This window comes from Apis mellifera, linkage group LG1 (genome assembly GCF_003254395.2).
Source record: "Apis mellifera strain DH4 linkage group LG1, Amel_HAv3.1, whole genome shotgun sequence".
Taxonomy (NCBI): domain Eukaryota; kingdom Metazoa; phylum Arthropoda; class Insecta; order Hymenoptera; family Apidae; genus Apis; species Apis mellifera.
In genome coordinates this window covers 20,782,963-20,799,521 of record NC_037638.1, presented here as the reverse complement: position 1 = coordinate 20,799,521, position 16,559 = coordinate 20,782,963, and the positions used below count along the sequence as shown (strand labels likewise).

General features: G+C 40.0%; 1 protein-coding gene across 8 annotated transcripts in view; it reads left to right on the top strand.

Moving 5' to 3' along the window:
- LOC724195 (B-cell receptor CD22) overlaps positions 1 to 16,559 on the top strand; it is a 309,575-nt gene that overhangs the window by 207,690 nt on the left and 85,326 nt on the right. The gene's annotated exons all lie outside the window — the stretch shown is intronic.

Here is a 16,559-nt window from a genome sequence, read left to right as displayed (position 1 = left end):
TAAATATAGCTCGAGAATCAATTTCAATCGAATTCAGAGTTCATCAATTTGTAATGATGAATCTAATTGATCGCTTTAAAACGAATAATTTTTACACACCTATAAATTTCTTATTAATGAAAACTTTCTAACTATTATGGAATAGATTTATGCAACAATTTTGCAAAGTATTAATTTCAATTGTAAATTATATACGCGATAAGATATTATAATTATCTCTTGATATCGAAAGATCCTTCTCGATTACGTGGTCGACACAACTTATCCACTTTTTTGTATATATAAAATGTTAATTTTTCTCTCACGTGCAGACTCCGCTCTATGCAAAAAGTCTTTGACGTCGCTAACGGGCGAAGTTTAGTATTAGTATTCCAAAGCGGTGCCACCGAAGAAGACGAGGCTCTGTGATCATCGAAAAGGAACTTTCCATCCCCCTTCCTCGGGGACAATCTCAGGATTTTTCTTGGTCCATCTTGAAAATTGAACGAATCTGACCGATCATCTTGCATCTCTCCTTTGTATATTGTATAATATTTAATACACAATTTTAAAGATTTCGTCTTATCCTCCTCTTTAAATATCAACGCAATAATGCGTAATTGAAATTTACAAAATCTTCTTTGTACGTACGTAAGAAATTCAGCGTGCGTGGAAAAGGAATAAGTAAATTTTTTTCCTAACAAGATGAGTAAAATAAGACCCCAGAGAATTTTATTACGAATTTCCAACCCGTACTCTCTGCGAGTATCTCAGTAAAGCATACAGATTTTCCCCTTTAAGAATTCTATCTATTGTTTCCTGAAATAACAATTTTGTTATTTGCGTTTCCTTTGAACTTTCCGTGTGATTTAAAAATCATTTCGTTAGCTTCAAAAAGTTGATCTCAAGACGGAATACATCGCCAAAACGCATCCGCGTAATATCCGTTTTCATAAATCATTTCTCTCCTCCACGATATTTAAAATACGTTAAATAATATTTTTCCATAATCACTTTGAATTCTACGATTTAAAATTAATTTTTTAACAATTTTACAATTAATTCTTCTTGGATATTCATATATCCTTCATTCATCCTCTTACAAATCTCTCCACTCGATTTAACTCGTTAAATCGTTTCCATATCACTTTTTTCTACAATTTGACAATATTCTTCTTTCTTTTGAATCAATACAAACTGTTCCAACAATCGTCATCTCAATTCTATTCCTTCTCCCTTGGACGATGATGCGAAATCGTTGTGGTGGAAACGGCGACTAGGAGAAGGCTCGTGAATCCCGCTTAGCGGATTTCCACGGCCGCCGCAGGGATTAGACTCGCATAATTCCACGAGACGTCCAGAAAACCATTAGAAACCGGACGCCTTCCCATTCGATCCGGTTGGGTTTCGAGGGAATTTAGGTGACGGGCCCGTGTTATACGGGGATATTTACCGCTGCGCGAAATTTTATTCCTTCAAAGTGTTCTTTATGCTCGAGATACATTTGGAGAAAAATATTTGCTTTCGGCGAAAATCTTGGGCGAAAGGAAGGAAGGAAGGAAGAAAGAAAGTCGATTCTAGGTGTTTCATAGAGTTTTATATGTGTACACCTTTGGAGCGGGGAATAATTAAAGACGTACGTGGAAAAATCCATGAAATAAACCATGAAATACGCGAAGTCTAATATTTAAATCAAGTAATCAGAATATTTCAACGTAACCGAGAAAATTTCATTTCGTTAAGATAAATTAAAGAAGAAGAGGAATAATATGATTTTATAAAAGTCACGATTTCGCGAAGTGAAAAAACCTCCTCATCAACTCCTCTCTCCCTCTCTCTCTTTTTCTCTCTGTTTTTACTTCTTCGTCGACGATTGTTCGGATTAAACGAGAAGAATTTCAGGAAAGAGTTGAACAAAAAAAAAAAACTTCCGAATTATATATTCCTTTATCGTTAAAAAAAAAAGAACCACTTTTGGATTTCTCTAATATAAATATTCTAAAAAAACATCGATACTTCTTTTCTTCTCTTACAACATCCACCATAATAATTTCTAAACTCTCCTGACAAACGAAAAAGAAAACAAAATTCTTATCCCTTTATCCAAAACCTTCAACAACTATCCTCGCAATTCGATCGTTATCCTACCCCCCCTTCCGTTCCGTTTCCTTCAACTTTAAGCGCGCAAAATGGAACCGCGCGCTCATAAGATGCAACGATGTTACCGCGTTTACAATTCACGCTCGGCGAACGCGTGGAATTTATTTCGAAAATGCTCGGTGAACGATCTTGCGACGTGTCGCGTCTTCATTGAAATCCTCGCCCCGATTCCCGAGTTTCGTCAACCAGCCGTGAGACAGGTAAACACAACCGCGAAATCATATGCGCGCGAGATGGAAGGAAGCCTGGAACATGCGCGCGTGTGTACATATATATATACACGTTTATATAATATAGATGTATAGGTCGTGCATGTACGTATCCGGATGCGTGGAAGCGCGCGTGTATGGTAATGCACAGGCAGGTAGAGACCTTTGCAGTGTTAACGATGAACGCGTTCCGTATTAATCTGAATTTCAAATTCCCGCGCTATGGCACGTCCGCTCGCGGAATCGCTGACGAGGGGAAGGCATCGTGGCGCTCCCTTTGTCACCGAAATTGGCGAAAATGTTAAAATCCTTGTCGGTGCTCGCATCACGATGTAACGTTCGAGCGTCGACAGGAGGTGATGGGAGGGGAAAGTTGAAGGGAATTCGGTCGGATATCCCGGTGCAATAAGGGTAATAATAATAGGGAATATTATTAATTATTGTTTGCTCTCGTTTTCCCTCGATTTCTCGACTGCGTGTATTGATCAGAGAATTTGAAATTTTCGAGAGAAGAAAATTTATTATTATTATTAAGAGAAAAGACTCGAGGCGAATAAAATTATTTGTTCGATGATTTTTTATTTTTAAATCTAAGAAAGAAAATCTTGAAGGAAGGGGGAAAGAAAAAACTCGTAACTTTCGCGTTTCATTTCGTTTCGTTCGGGAATTCGAAACAATTTCGAAGGGTTGAAACTATCCACAATCTTGGAGGGAAAGGCAGAATTCTGATTGAAATAATAAAATACACGGATAGGATATAGTGAAATATAAGAGCAGTGTAACAGAGTACTGCAAAACAGACAACATCCAATCTCGTGGAATTATCCCCGTATCAAACCCTAATTTCCAAAAAGTATTTCCTACCCCTCTCAATCGATATCTTGAGAGCACATTCTTCCTCCTATCCGATAAACCACCACCGCCGCCGCCACCAAAACCATCCCTCGTAAACCTAAATAAATACCAGCTTATCTCTCAATAAATACGAGCTTACCGCAACCCCTACGTTCTTCTTTCCCGAATTTTTCTTTTCCTTTTTTTCCTTTTTTTTTTATTCGGCCGAAATCATTCGAAAATCAGGCTTAAACCAGCCCTAGGAGAAAGCGTGGAGAAAACAAAACGGTGAACATCCAATTTCCCGAAATCCTTTCCGCGGTTACGGCCCATGTAAATCGTCGTTCCGCCGTGAACCGAAATGGCCGACACGACGAGTTACGACGAAGGGTTACTTTCGACGTCGAGTTCTTCGGTGTCGTCTCCCCCCCCCTTTCCCCTTTGTCGCTCGTTCGTGGAAACCTCGGTGTAACGAGGGATTCAACATCACGATGACAACGTGTTCCATCGCAGTTGCGTGCGTCGCGACAATTCCTTCACGCCGGTATACGTTCAATCGTTTTAGGGGGATCTTGTTCGAGGAGAAAGATGGAGAGGAGTCTCTAAGAGATTGAATATAATCTACGTTTAAATCTGTGTGGACGTAGCGAATGGAGTTTCTTTTTTTGTTTTTAATCAGGGAAATGGAACAGGAGAGAGAGAGAATCTTTAAGAGAAGGAAAAAAATTATTTTTTGAAAGTAATATTATTAATTGCGATTTGGATAAAATTATATATATTCGATCGATTAGAATAGAAATAATCGTATCGTATCGTGTGAGAACTTACGAAGAGAGAAATCGAGAGAAATTTCAATTAAAGTTGGAAAAGTAGATCGAAAGGGATTAACGCGATTTCAGGAATTCAGGTTCAATTTTCAATGGCTTAAAGCCACGCTTTGTAAGTAGAATCTAGGGAGGGCTGGAGGGGGTAAAATGTCGGTGTCCTAAGTCCAGGATTACGATGGTGCGAAATGCCAAAAGCGAAAACATTCACGCGGAAACGAGACACTGTCGTGGACACTGGAGCACAATCTCTGTCCGAACATCATAACGTTTCGCGCTTTTGTCCCCGGAAACCACGAAGCGCAGCTTCTCCGCTGCAGTGCGCGGCGCGATAACAGCCTCAAATTGTCAGGGAAATTTTTTTTCTCCCCCTTTTATTCGCGCCTCGGGGACCGAAATTTCACCTGCGTTAATGCGTTCAGATTATCAAGATTATTATGCGATATTATGCTTTTATTTAATGGGGGGGAGGGGGAGGTTTAAAAATATATATGTATGAAATATTTGGAATTTATTCGTTGTTCGCGAAAGAAAATTATTTATAAAATCCTTAAAGCGGAAAATAACTTTTTTTTTATAAAACATTCTAAAAAATTATTCGGTTTGGAAAAGAATTATGTATACAACGAAGGGAAGAGATTTGCTAGAAATCTCGTGAAAAGAGTTAAATGAAGTGTATAATTAAGCAAAAAAAAAAAAAAAACAATGGCGAACGTTTCACCGGAAGGAAATGTTTCTTAAACAATGTTCAAAGATCTGTAAGAAAAGTTCGCCCCCCTTAAGGCATTTGCTTGATAGAACCGGACACTTCTTCCTTCCAGAGTTAATTACCTAGATTTATAAACTTGATGGCTCTAGAAAGATGCGGATACTAAAAGTTTCGTGACTCTTTTGTCTTTTCTCGAGAGCATGCTAGTTAGGTGAGGGAGGGAGGGAGGGAGGGGGGAGAGGAGGAAAAAAGAAGTGATTTAAGGAGGCACTTAATCAAACCCGGGGAAACAAATTTTCAGGCTTTTCTCAATTTACGTATAACATTGATAAAAACGGGAACCGGTCGGAGGAAGATCTCGGGCAAGTCAACTCTTCTCGGTTAACTTCTCTCAGTTCTTAAGCCAATCAACTTAAAGTCTAATTAATTCCCCTGTCCGTTGTCGGACGTTCGCATTCTTCAACTATATTCCTTCGGCAAATTAAATATTTCTAAAATTACATTTCTCCTTACGAGTTTCGCGGATAATATGCAACATTCTGAATTTTCCGAATATTTGAATGTCCATCGAATTTTTTTGCACCGCCACTCTTTCGATCGATCGCACAGATTTCACGATTACTTATTAATAACCGGAACGTATCGATCAAACTTCTCTCCCCCAGAGATGGCCAGTTATTTATGCTCGGTCACCGGCAACCGTGTTTTTTCCGCGCCAACTGGCCCAAAGCGAGCGAGCGAGTCGAGCAAAGCACGATGATACACGCGTACCTCGCCGCATTCGATCTCTCCTCTCTCTTTCTCTCTCTCTCTTCGTTTATTTCGTCGTATCGTCGCGTTTGTATCAGTTTCACCGCTTCCTTCCTGCTCGCCCGCTTCCTTTTTCCTTCGCTCGACGTCGAGCTATCTCCACTCCCGCTTGTTCCACTCCCTCTCCCTACTTTTTTCCTACTTTTTCCACCGCCATCCCTTCCTCGCCTCCTCCTCCTCCTCCTCTTCCCTCCCCTACCCTCATCGACCTCCTGAACCAGCAGTTGCGTAATTTCCAACACCAGAAAAGCTGGCGTACGCGCAAAATGAACGATCGTCCTCGATGCTCCAACGATCCTTCGTTAAAGTAACGCGCTGACGATTTTCTTTTTCCCCAACCTGCGTCTCTTTCCATCCGACACGCATACACCAACATTGATACGTTTTTCTCGTTTCCCTTTCTCTCTCTCTCTCTCCTTGTATTCGGCCCATTCGGAAATTCAAACGATGTAAGCTCGCTCGAGGCCAACTGCCCGCTTCCCTGTATCAGCGCGGAAACGTTGAAAGGTTTGCTCGCTACGCTTTGACTTCCTCCACTTTTGTGTCCTTTTCTCCTCCTCCTTCTCTCTCTCCTTTTTCCATCTATTTTCTTTTTTCCTTCCCAACCATTTCATTAGTCGATTAATTGAAACGGCACTACCTGTATTTCATGGCTGTTGTGCCCTTTCAAAGGATTTTCTAAAAGGGAGGATAGCTCGGAGGCTCTCCACCGGTCACCACCACCCGGCGGCAGTATTTCAGGTCAACGTTTCCGAAACCGAGTGAAAATCCAATCTGTTTGATCCGGTGCAAGGTTGGTCGCGCACGCAGAAAATATCGCGACACTTGCGAAACACGCTCTAACAATTTGATTTCCCGCGCGACCCGCTCGGATGGAAAACTTTAAACCTCCCCCTTCCACCCGACCATTCGACCACCCTTACGGACGTTTTATTGGGCCGCGGCCGCAAAAACTGGCTCAAAGCTATCCAATTAGATTTAACTGCGAAACTCAGCCGGCGTTGTTCCTCTTTAAATGCAATTTGTTTCAAGGAAGAAAACCCGGAACTAACTATCTGTGGTTTTTACCACACCTACCGATACCATCACTCGACATAAGTACTCTCTTTCGCTTTTTTCTTTCCCGATGAACTGCCAGAAAGAGGGAAAAAAGGGGGAGAGGGAAGGGGAGGAGGAGTCAGTTACTCCACCAGCGCGTCTCTCTTTCCTCGAAATTCACTCTTTTTCTAAATATTCATGGTCCTCCCCAACAATTTTCCAACAATATCTTTAGATCTCTCAAGGATCTTTCTTTTCTCGCGCGATGTATATACATCGATAGGGATGAAATCCTGTTTCCTCATAAATTTTTATTTCTCCATATCCGTTCCACGATTCCATTTTTATTTACATATTCCTCCGTCTTATTCTCAGCCGCAATGCTTAAAAACTCACAATCGGAGACTTTATATCCGTCATTTTTTTCGATAAGTCAACACTATTCCAAGCATCGTCTAATCTATTTGTACGTGATGCCATGTATCAATGTCTCAAATATATTGTCCTTTTTAAAAATAAAACTTTCGTGACTTCGATCATTCAAGCTTTTATTATTTAGTTCGCAATTCCATCAATTAGACGATCCTTCTTCTAAACGAAATCATCGAAAATTATTCGTCGAACAATTTTAAAGTTGAAATTCTTTTATGGAAATTTTTCAAAAAAAATCTTCGTCTATATCTCGTGAAAATTGTTTAATCTCCCTCATACTATAATAACTTCGATAAAAAGTCGAGTTCTCCGTTATTACCATCAATCGTTTCTCGTTTCTTTTCTTGTCACTCGAATGATTGAACCTGACCCCCGTCAAGGAAATACCTCTCCTGGAGGAATACAGTTGAAAAGGAGCGGCGCGAGTCGCTGAGGATAAAAAAATTCTCATAAAGCTTCATGAATATTTCAAAGATTCGCATAAACGAGCAATTAGGTTGAATTAAAGATCTGGCTCCCCGGGTAATATCGCTTTTCATCCGATGATCCTCTTCCGGAATTAATCGTTTTTCGATAGTCTTATATCCCGATCATGGCCCACATCTACGGTTTTCATCAAAACCTTTCTCCACCAAACTCTTTCTCCCTATCTGTATTCCTTCTCCATCCTTCTTCCTTCCCCCCTCGTTCCTCTTTGTCTCCATCTGTCTGAATTATACAACACGGCCGATCCTTTGAACAGTTGCCGTTGTTTCACGATGATACCAGCCCCCTCCATCTGTGCACGCGTGTATCGTTACGTGCCGCGTCTCTGTCTCGCCCCCAGATGGATCGCGCTTTCTCTGGACCATGTCGATTGGGGACGGTTAATTATCGCGACGTTTCGAGAAGCTATTTCCATAGTAACGGTGGAGGACTTACGCGATCGTGACAAACTCGTTCGTTGATTATCTCGTGACAATCTCGTAAATCAGGCGAGGCACTCGCACACGTTCCAGAGTACCCACAAGTACGGATGTTATCTTCTAATTAGGACACGATTTGCTTTACTGCGTTCCTACCAACTCTATTTCCTCCAATTTACCCTCTCTCCTCGTTTCTCCATATACACATGTGTATATATATATATACACATGTATTTCTAATTTCTCTCCACTTTCATATTTCCTTCGATCCTTTTTTCTCTCTTTCTCCTTTTATATTCCGTGCTGGCCATTCTGCACCGGCCATCAGAACGATTGCACCTCTGAGAAGTCAGTCGCAATTCTTCAAAAGTACATTCGCTCAAATTATATATATATAACTCTTTCATTCCTTTATTTTTTTTTTTTCTCCAAACGGTTGACTTTAATCAAAGCGCACGTTTTCCTATTTTAAATAACAGGAACTGGCCGAAACAGAAGATTGCACCTCTAAGAAGTCAGTCGCAATTCTTCGAAAGTACACTCGCTCAAGTTATATATATTACACAACTTCTTTCATTCTTTTATTTTTTTTCTCCAAACGGTAAAATCGGTTGACTTTAATCAAAGCGCACGTTTTCCTATTTTGAATAACAGGAATTGGCCGAAACCGAAGATTGCACCTCTGAGAAGTCAATCGCAATTCTTCAAAAATATACTCGCTCAATTTATATATATAACTCTTTCATTCCTTTATTTGTTTTTTTTCTCCAAACGGTTGACTTTAATCAAAGCGCACGTTTTCCTATTTTGAATAACAGGAACTGACCGAAACCGAAGATTGCACCTCTGAGAAGTCAGTCGCAATTCTTCAAAAGTACACTCGCTCAATTTATATATATAACTCTTTCATTCCTTTATTTCTTTTTTTTCTCCAAACCGGTTGATTTTAATCAAAGCGCGCGTTTTCCTATTTTAAATAACAGGAACTGGCCGAAACCGAAGATTGCACCTCTGAGAAGTCAGTCGCAATTCTTCAAAAGTACACTCGCTCAATTTATATATATAACTCTTTCATTCCTTTATTTCTTTTTTTTCTCCAAACGGTAAACCGGTTGACTTTAATCAAAGCGTACGTTTTCCTATTTTGAATAACAGGAACTGGCCGAAGCCGAAGATTGCACCTCTGAGAAGTCAGTCGCAATTCTTCAAAAATATACTCGCTCAATTTATATATATAACTCTTTCATTCTTTTATTTCTTTTTTTTCTCCAAACGGTAAACCGGTTGACTTTAATCAAAGCGTACGTTTTCCTATTTTGAATAACAGGAACTGGCCAAAAGCGAAAGTAAGTTGCAAATTTACGAAACAAAACGTCGCGCCTCCTTCATTCAGTTGCGGGCAACTTTGCCTGTATAATATCGTCTCCTCCCTTTCCGGCCCATTCCGACCGAGACACGCTCCGCCTCGATACCGACGTACCGCCAAGCCTGATGAACGCCGCATTCAACTGTACAATCCCCGGTATTGAGGTCGTTTAATGAAAATTGTTACGAGGGGGCACGAGATCCGCGCCGTGAATTCAGATGCGTTCTACGGTTCGCCGCGGAAACGCGTGCGCGGCTTGTTATCGGTTGTCTGCCGGTTGTCGCCGCCAGAAATGGAAATCGTACGCGAGATCTCGCCTCTCTTCCTTTCTTCCCTCCCGGGAAGACGGTTGGCGAGGGGGAGGGAGAGGGGAAGCGACGCCGTTTTGATTGTGACCGAGAGGAATGAGCCGGTTATAAAAGAGTCACCGGGTTTTAAAAATGTAAGGAAGGAATGTACGGGGGAGATGAATGCGCTGGTATTACGATATCTTATCTCCGGATGAAACTTTTCTGTACGCGGCCCCGTACAGAAGTTGGGGAGAGAAAAATTATGGGGGCAAAAAGAAATGTTCAAGTTTTTCTGCTTTCGATCGCTTTCCTCCTTCTCGACCACTGTTTCGATCCATCTCGTATTACTAGCATTTACTCGCGTTTAAATTATGTATACTTTGAATATCGATCCATACTCCTTTCGAAATCTAAAATTTCGCTTTTATTTTTTTGGATCACTGTTTGGGCCGATCTATTCGTTGACTCGTACTACTAGCATCGATTACACGCGTTTAAATTTACACTTATGAATATCGATTCATATTTTTGTCTGTGCTCATTTCGAAATCTAAAATTTCGCTTTCCATTTTTTGGATCACTGTTTGGGCCGGTATATTCATACGTTGACTCATACTATTAGCATCGATTACACGCGTTTAAATTTACACGGATATTAACACTTATGAATATCGATTCATATTTTTGTCTGAGCTCGTTTCGAAATCTAAAATTTCGCTTTTCTTCTTCTCGACTACTGTTTCGATTGATCTCGTATTCGTTGATTCGTATTATTAGCATTTACTAGCGTTTAAATTATGTATACTTTGAATATCGATCCATACTCCTTTCGAAATCTAAAATTTCGCTTTCCTTTTTTTGGATCACTGGGCCGATCTATTCATTGACTCGTACTACTAGCATCAATTACACGCGTTTAAATTTACACGGGTATTAACACTTATGAATATCGATTCATATTTTTGTCTGTGCTCGTTTCGAAATCTAAAATTTCGCTTTCCATTTTTTGGATCATTGTTTGGGCCGATCTATTCGTTGACTCGTACTACTAGCATCGATTACACGCATTTAAATTTACACGGATATTAACACTTATGAATATCGATTCATATTTTTCGAAATCTAAAATATCGCTTTCCATCTTTTCGACCACTGTTCGGGTTGATATATTCGTTGACTAGCATCGATTATACGCGTTTAAATTTACACTTTACACAGGATATTAACACTTGTGAATATCGATTCATATTTTTCGAAATCTAAAATATCGTTTTCCATCTTTTCGACCACTGTTCGATATATTTATTGGTCGTACTACTAGCATCGATTACACGCGTTTAAATTTACACTTTGCACAGGTATTAACACTTACGAATATCGATTCATATTTTTGTCTGTGCTCGTTTCAAAATCTAAAATTTCGCTTTTCTTCTTCTCGACCATTGTTTCAATCGATCTCATATTACTTGACTCGTTCTACTAGCATTTACACATTTAAATTTACATTTTGCATAGATATTAACACTTATATTACAAATATCGATCCATATTTTTCAATATCTCCATATCCCTTTCGAAATCTAAAATTTCGCTTTCCTTCTTTTCTGTTTCGATCGACCTCGTACTCGTTGACTTGTTCTACTAGCGTTTAAATTTACATTTTGCACTTATATTAAATACTAACTCTTATATTAAATATCGATCCACATTTTTATATATATCTTCATGCTCCTTTTGAAATTTCCTTCTTTTCAATTTCAATTGATCACTGTTCGGGTCGATATATTCGTTGACTCGTACTACTAGCATCGATTACACTTTGCACGGATATTTACTTATAACGTTTATAAAAAAAATCTATGGAATTTTTCTGTTTCTCTGCATCTCCATCGCTCGTTCTCGAAATCTAAAATTTCATTTTACAAATTGGAAATTCGAAACGGAGACATTCTCATTGAATGGATCGTGCGAACGTTCAGGATGGTGTCGCGATACTCTATGGATTTCGGTGTTGCTTGAGCAAGATTAATAGCAGCTTTATGAAGCTTACTTGATACTTGGTAATTAGGTAGAAACAGGAGAATGCTTAGCCAGGTAGCGAGGGTACAACGGTTCTCCGGATAATACCTTGGAGGCTAACTACAAACTTCAGATCGGGAAACTGCACGAACTTACGATTACAATTTACTACTACGTCCAACTTACTTACTACTATGATTCGCAGGATCATTTATTCGAATCCTCCCATTCTCGTATCACTCCCTTTCTTTATCGCCCTCCCCTTGATCGTCTTCTTCTTCTCCTCCTCCTCCTCACCATTTCATATTTCTCGCGTACCATCTAAACGCGTTACGATCTTTCTCTTTTTCTTTTTATACGGCAAGGAGAAATATCGTATCGCATCATACGCTTTTTACGCTCTCCGTTCTTTTATTATGAAAGAAAAATAAAGACCGGAGAAGATTTGCGCTTGGTTCGAACCACTTCGAGGAATATAGTTTTCTGAACTTCGAGAGTGATGGGATATTTCCTTGAGAGAATTTCCATTGCACAAGAAATCATTAGAGGTGTTTTCCATCTTATCGTAAATCCACTCTACCATTGTCGTAATTTTTACTCGCGCCTTTTAACTTTATTCACTCATCCTTAAATAAAAAGATATCAATTAACAAAATCATAAATTCTAATCGCCATTTAAATTCCACATTTGTCACGTCAACAGCGTTCGTACGTAGCACGCGTACATAGCACCTTCTTGCCTAATTATCTTATTCATACGAATCATCCCCTAACTAGGTGTCCCCACGTTTAATGCCAGCAAGCCTCACTGCTGAATTCACCAGAGCAAACATCCTTCTCCTCGTTTATTCTCCTCTATTTTACAACGACATTATAACCCCTTACCCAATTAAACTGTTGCCTAATTAACCATCCGTAAACCGTTGTACGTCCTTGGACCGTTTCGCCTGCACTGCCCGACCTCTTAAAACATGCAAAACTACGGCCACCTGCTTTTAACCGTGAAACTATTACGCGAAACGCGTGTATTTTAGTCCCGCGTCCCATTAATTCATCGCCGCGCGACCAGGGAACCGGAGTTGATTTTCGAAACTCGAAAAGCTCGAAATGCGCGTTGAACGAGAAACGATGGAGAAACGGCGCATCGGATATCCGTGACAATCGGGCAACGGTGGTTCGCGCCGCGTTTCAGAGGCTTAGAGCTCTCCGACACGGTGACCGTCGGTGATCCAATAAACTAGAACCTTAAACTTGGTTACGAGGCGAGCATTGCGTCGATCTCCGTCGATCCTCATCCCCCATGGGTGAGAATGCATTCCTTTAATGGAATCGTCCAATAGAACTGAAACGCTTAATTACGCGTTTCTCTTCTCGTTCGAGATATCGTTTCCAAGCGAATTCGAATATATAAAATTGCTTCCGTTTAATTTCATCGAATGATACAAATTTTTTTTCCTTCCTTGTTAAGTTGGTTTCTTTTTAATCTTCATCTTTTGAAACCGCACTCTCCTTCTTTCTTTTTTAATATTAGGTAAAGAAGATTCTTTTTATCGTTTTTTATTTTTGTTTGATTTTTTTTTTTTTTGAGACTTTTATTAATAGATTGTAAAATGGAAGTGTATCGCTTGAATTATTTTTTTATCGATATGGATTCCATTTAAATATAAGATAATTGAATTTGTAACAAAGATAAATAATCTTTTTTTTTTTACATACAATTTAGAGAAACGAGTACACGAGAGAAAATTTTAGATCCAATGATACAAATTTTTTTTCCTTCCTTGTTAAGTTGGTTTAATCTTCATCTTTTGAAACCGCACTCTCCTTCTTTCTTTTTTAATATTAGGTAAAGAAGATTCTTTTTATCGTTTTTTATTTTTGTTTGATTTTTTTTTTTTTGAGACTTTTATTAATAGATTGTAAAATGGAAGTGTATCGCTTGAATTATTTTTTTATCGATATGGATTCCATTTAAATATAAGATAATTGAATTTGTAACAAAGATAAATAATCTTTTTTTTTTTTTTTTACGTACAATTTAGAGAAACGAGTACGCGAGAGAAAATTTTAGACACATTTTGTAAATTATATTTTAAATTTTTATATGCGCACGATTAATTTATTGAAGAGATTAAAATTATAGAAAAAAAACCGCGATGATTCGATTTTGCTATTTTTCCTATTGGAGAGAATTAAAATCTATTGGACAATAGCGCAGGTTTTCAGAGGAATTGGAATGTGTTTTTACACCGGATTACGTATCTCTTTGAAACAAATTCAACGATGCATGCTGATTACCGAGTGTTAACTGTCTGATTCACTCGACGATTGATCGATCGATCTCGTACGATCGATACTCCCATCACGCACACCCACACATCGCATCCATTTCCATCTGATCGTCTAGATTGGATAGAATCCGCCTTTTTGAATTTGAACAACTATTTGTAAACTTTTTCAACGTTATAACATCGCGATACAATTCATAAAATTATTCTTTATTTTTCATCTCGAAAATAGATAGCAACTTTCCATACATAAAAATTCCTTTCTTTTTTTTTTTTTTTTTTTTTTTTTTTTCAAAAATCTCTCTCCAAAATTGTTAACTGCAATCATTTCGAACATCCATTTCGTAATATCGTTAAAAGCTCAACTAAATTCAATACGAAATGGTAACACGTTGCATGCTTAATTTGCACAGCGCTACTTCAACATACCAACGTTCGATCATCAAAGAATCGTTTAACAGTCGGGTCACGATTTTTCCCGGATAAACGAGTTTTCGCGATAGTTTCCATTCGGGGGAGGACGCGCGTGCCTCGTGCGTTCGTCGTGGTGAACGTGTGACGGGCAAATATTTGCGCTCGCCTATTGTTTCGTTAATAACAAAGTCGAATCACTGCATCGCGATGCTGGCTTAGAATACACAGCGTCGATTCCATCCAAAACTTTCCCCTTTATTCGAACATAAAATTTCTTCCATCGACTAATCAACTCTCCGATATCCATTTCCAATCTCTTCTTGCCAAATTTGTGAAACAATTCCAAGAAATAATCTTAATAATCTTTCTATCGATTACGATATACCAATTGTACGAAAATTGATTTCGAGTTCCAGAATTCAAGAACAAGATTTGTATCTCCTCATACAAATCTCAATGATAAAACGCTCGAATCTAATAAGGAAAACAACGATCGATTCGTTCGATTTATTTCGATCCATCTCTTTTTTCCCCTTCTTTTTTTATTCCCTTTCCATTCTTTTTCTCTCTCGTGTTCGATCTGAAATTCCAGACGAGAGGAATTCCCTTTGACCGCAACACGGTTGCCGGCAACAGCTATCTCGCGATACAAATTACAAGCGGATGGTGCACTCGCGGTCGAACACTCGCTTCTTTTTTCACGTAGCTCCACGCAACAACTATGGTGTTGGTCTCGCGAAAAGCCACGCCTCCCTTCTCCCCTTCCTCCTCCGCCGATGTATAGGTTTGCTTAACGGCCCGTACAAGGTTTACGAGCGTTCCACCGAGAAATTTCTTTGAAGACGCGCCGCCCCCGCGTCCTTTCCTTCTTCTTCTTCTTCCTTTTCGCCGTTCACCCCCCCTTTTCCTCGCGAGGCGCTGCAAAAATCTGCCATCGTTTTCGACTCTCGCCCTCTCGTTAATTCATGACCGGCGTAAAGGGAATTACACAGGGCGCGCAAGGAGAAATAGAGCAGGAATTTCGCGTTCGAACGAGTCCCGGACGTGCGATTTATTCGGGGCGCGGTGCAAACTGGGAGAGAGAGAACACGTAAGGCAACCGCTGCGAGCGTGTGTTTGCGGTGTGTATGTGCGCGCGCGTTTGTACACACGGTGGCTGCTTTAGAAATACCTGGGTCAATTCTGGCAACGTGTCGCTATTATTTAATGAACGGTTACCCTTGCATTACCGGTTGCGTGTAAATATTTTCGCTCGGATATCGAACGCGGAATGCCGTTCCAACACGCCCGGCAAAATTATATATTTCGTTTATGGAAATTTATTTTAATTGTTATTTTAACTTATTTTGATTTTTCTTTTAAACACTGGAGTACACGATCGATATGTTCAGCGTAGTGATTATTGTTACGAAAAATTTTAACGACAAGACGAGAACTTGGATATTTTCTTTTTTTTAATATAATAACGAAGAAAAGAAAAATTCGATCTCGAAAAAGCTTTGACGATCCTCGTTGTATAAACTAAACACAGATTGTTCTCAGAAACTATCTATGTGATACACACACACACAAGACAAGTTTGGCGTAGATCGTAGGGTGATCCTGTCTGAAACAGACAGACTGGTAGTTTGCGAAGCCGCTTTAAAGTTCTCATTAAGCGATCGAGGTCTGTGGGACACTTCTGTGTCTCATTGTTTGCTTTGTTTGGTGTTTACGCCACTGCGCAGGGACTATACAGGGGCGGCGGCGGCGGCGGTGGCGCTCGACGAGACGAGCAGGGATAAACAGAGACGGAGGGATAAAAGCGGGTGCGACGAAGAATGTGAGAATGGAGCCGGAAAGAGACGAAGAGAGAGAAAGCGAAATGGGAGACGAGGAGAACGGAAGCGGAATGAGAGAGAGAGAGAGGGAGAGGAGAGGCGAAGGGACAGACGAGGCTTTCATTAAGCTTGCATTGTCTCAGCACCGCACTATTATAGCCGAGTGAATAACTTGGAGCCATCCGGTAGTCGAAGCGAGGGAAAGGCCCCCTTTCGCTCCTTTTTTTCCTTCGCTTTTCCCCATCCTCCTCCTCCTCCTCTGCCTCTTTCGCGTGTTTGGAAACCTCTTCTCGCCTCCCACCTCCCACGCGATTCGTCTTCATTCCTCTTGCAACGCCGCTTCAACCCATCACCACCACCACGCCTTCTCTCCTCTTCCTTCCGAACCACCAATTTATTTCGCGACCTCGACACCCTCTCAGCCTCGCGTCGCCGCCCCTCTGAAATATTAACGAACCGAAC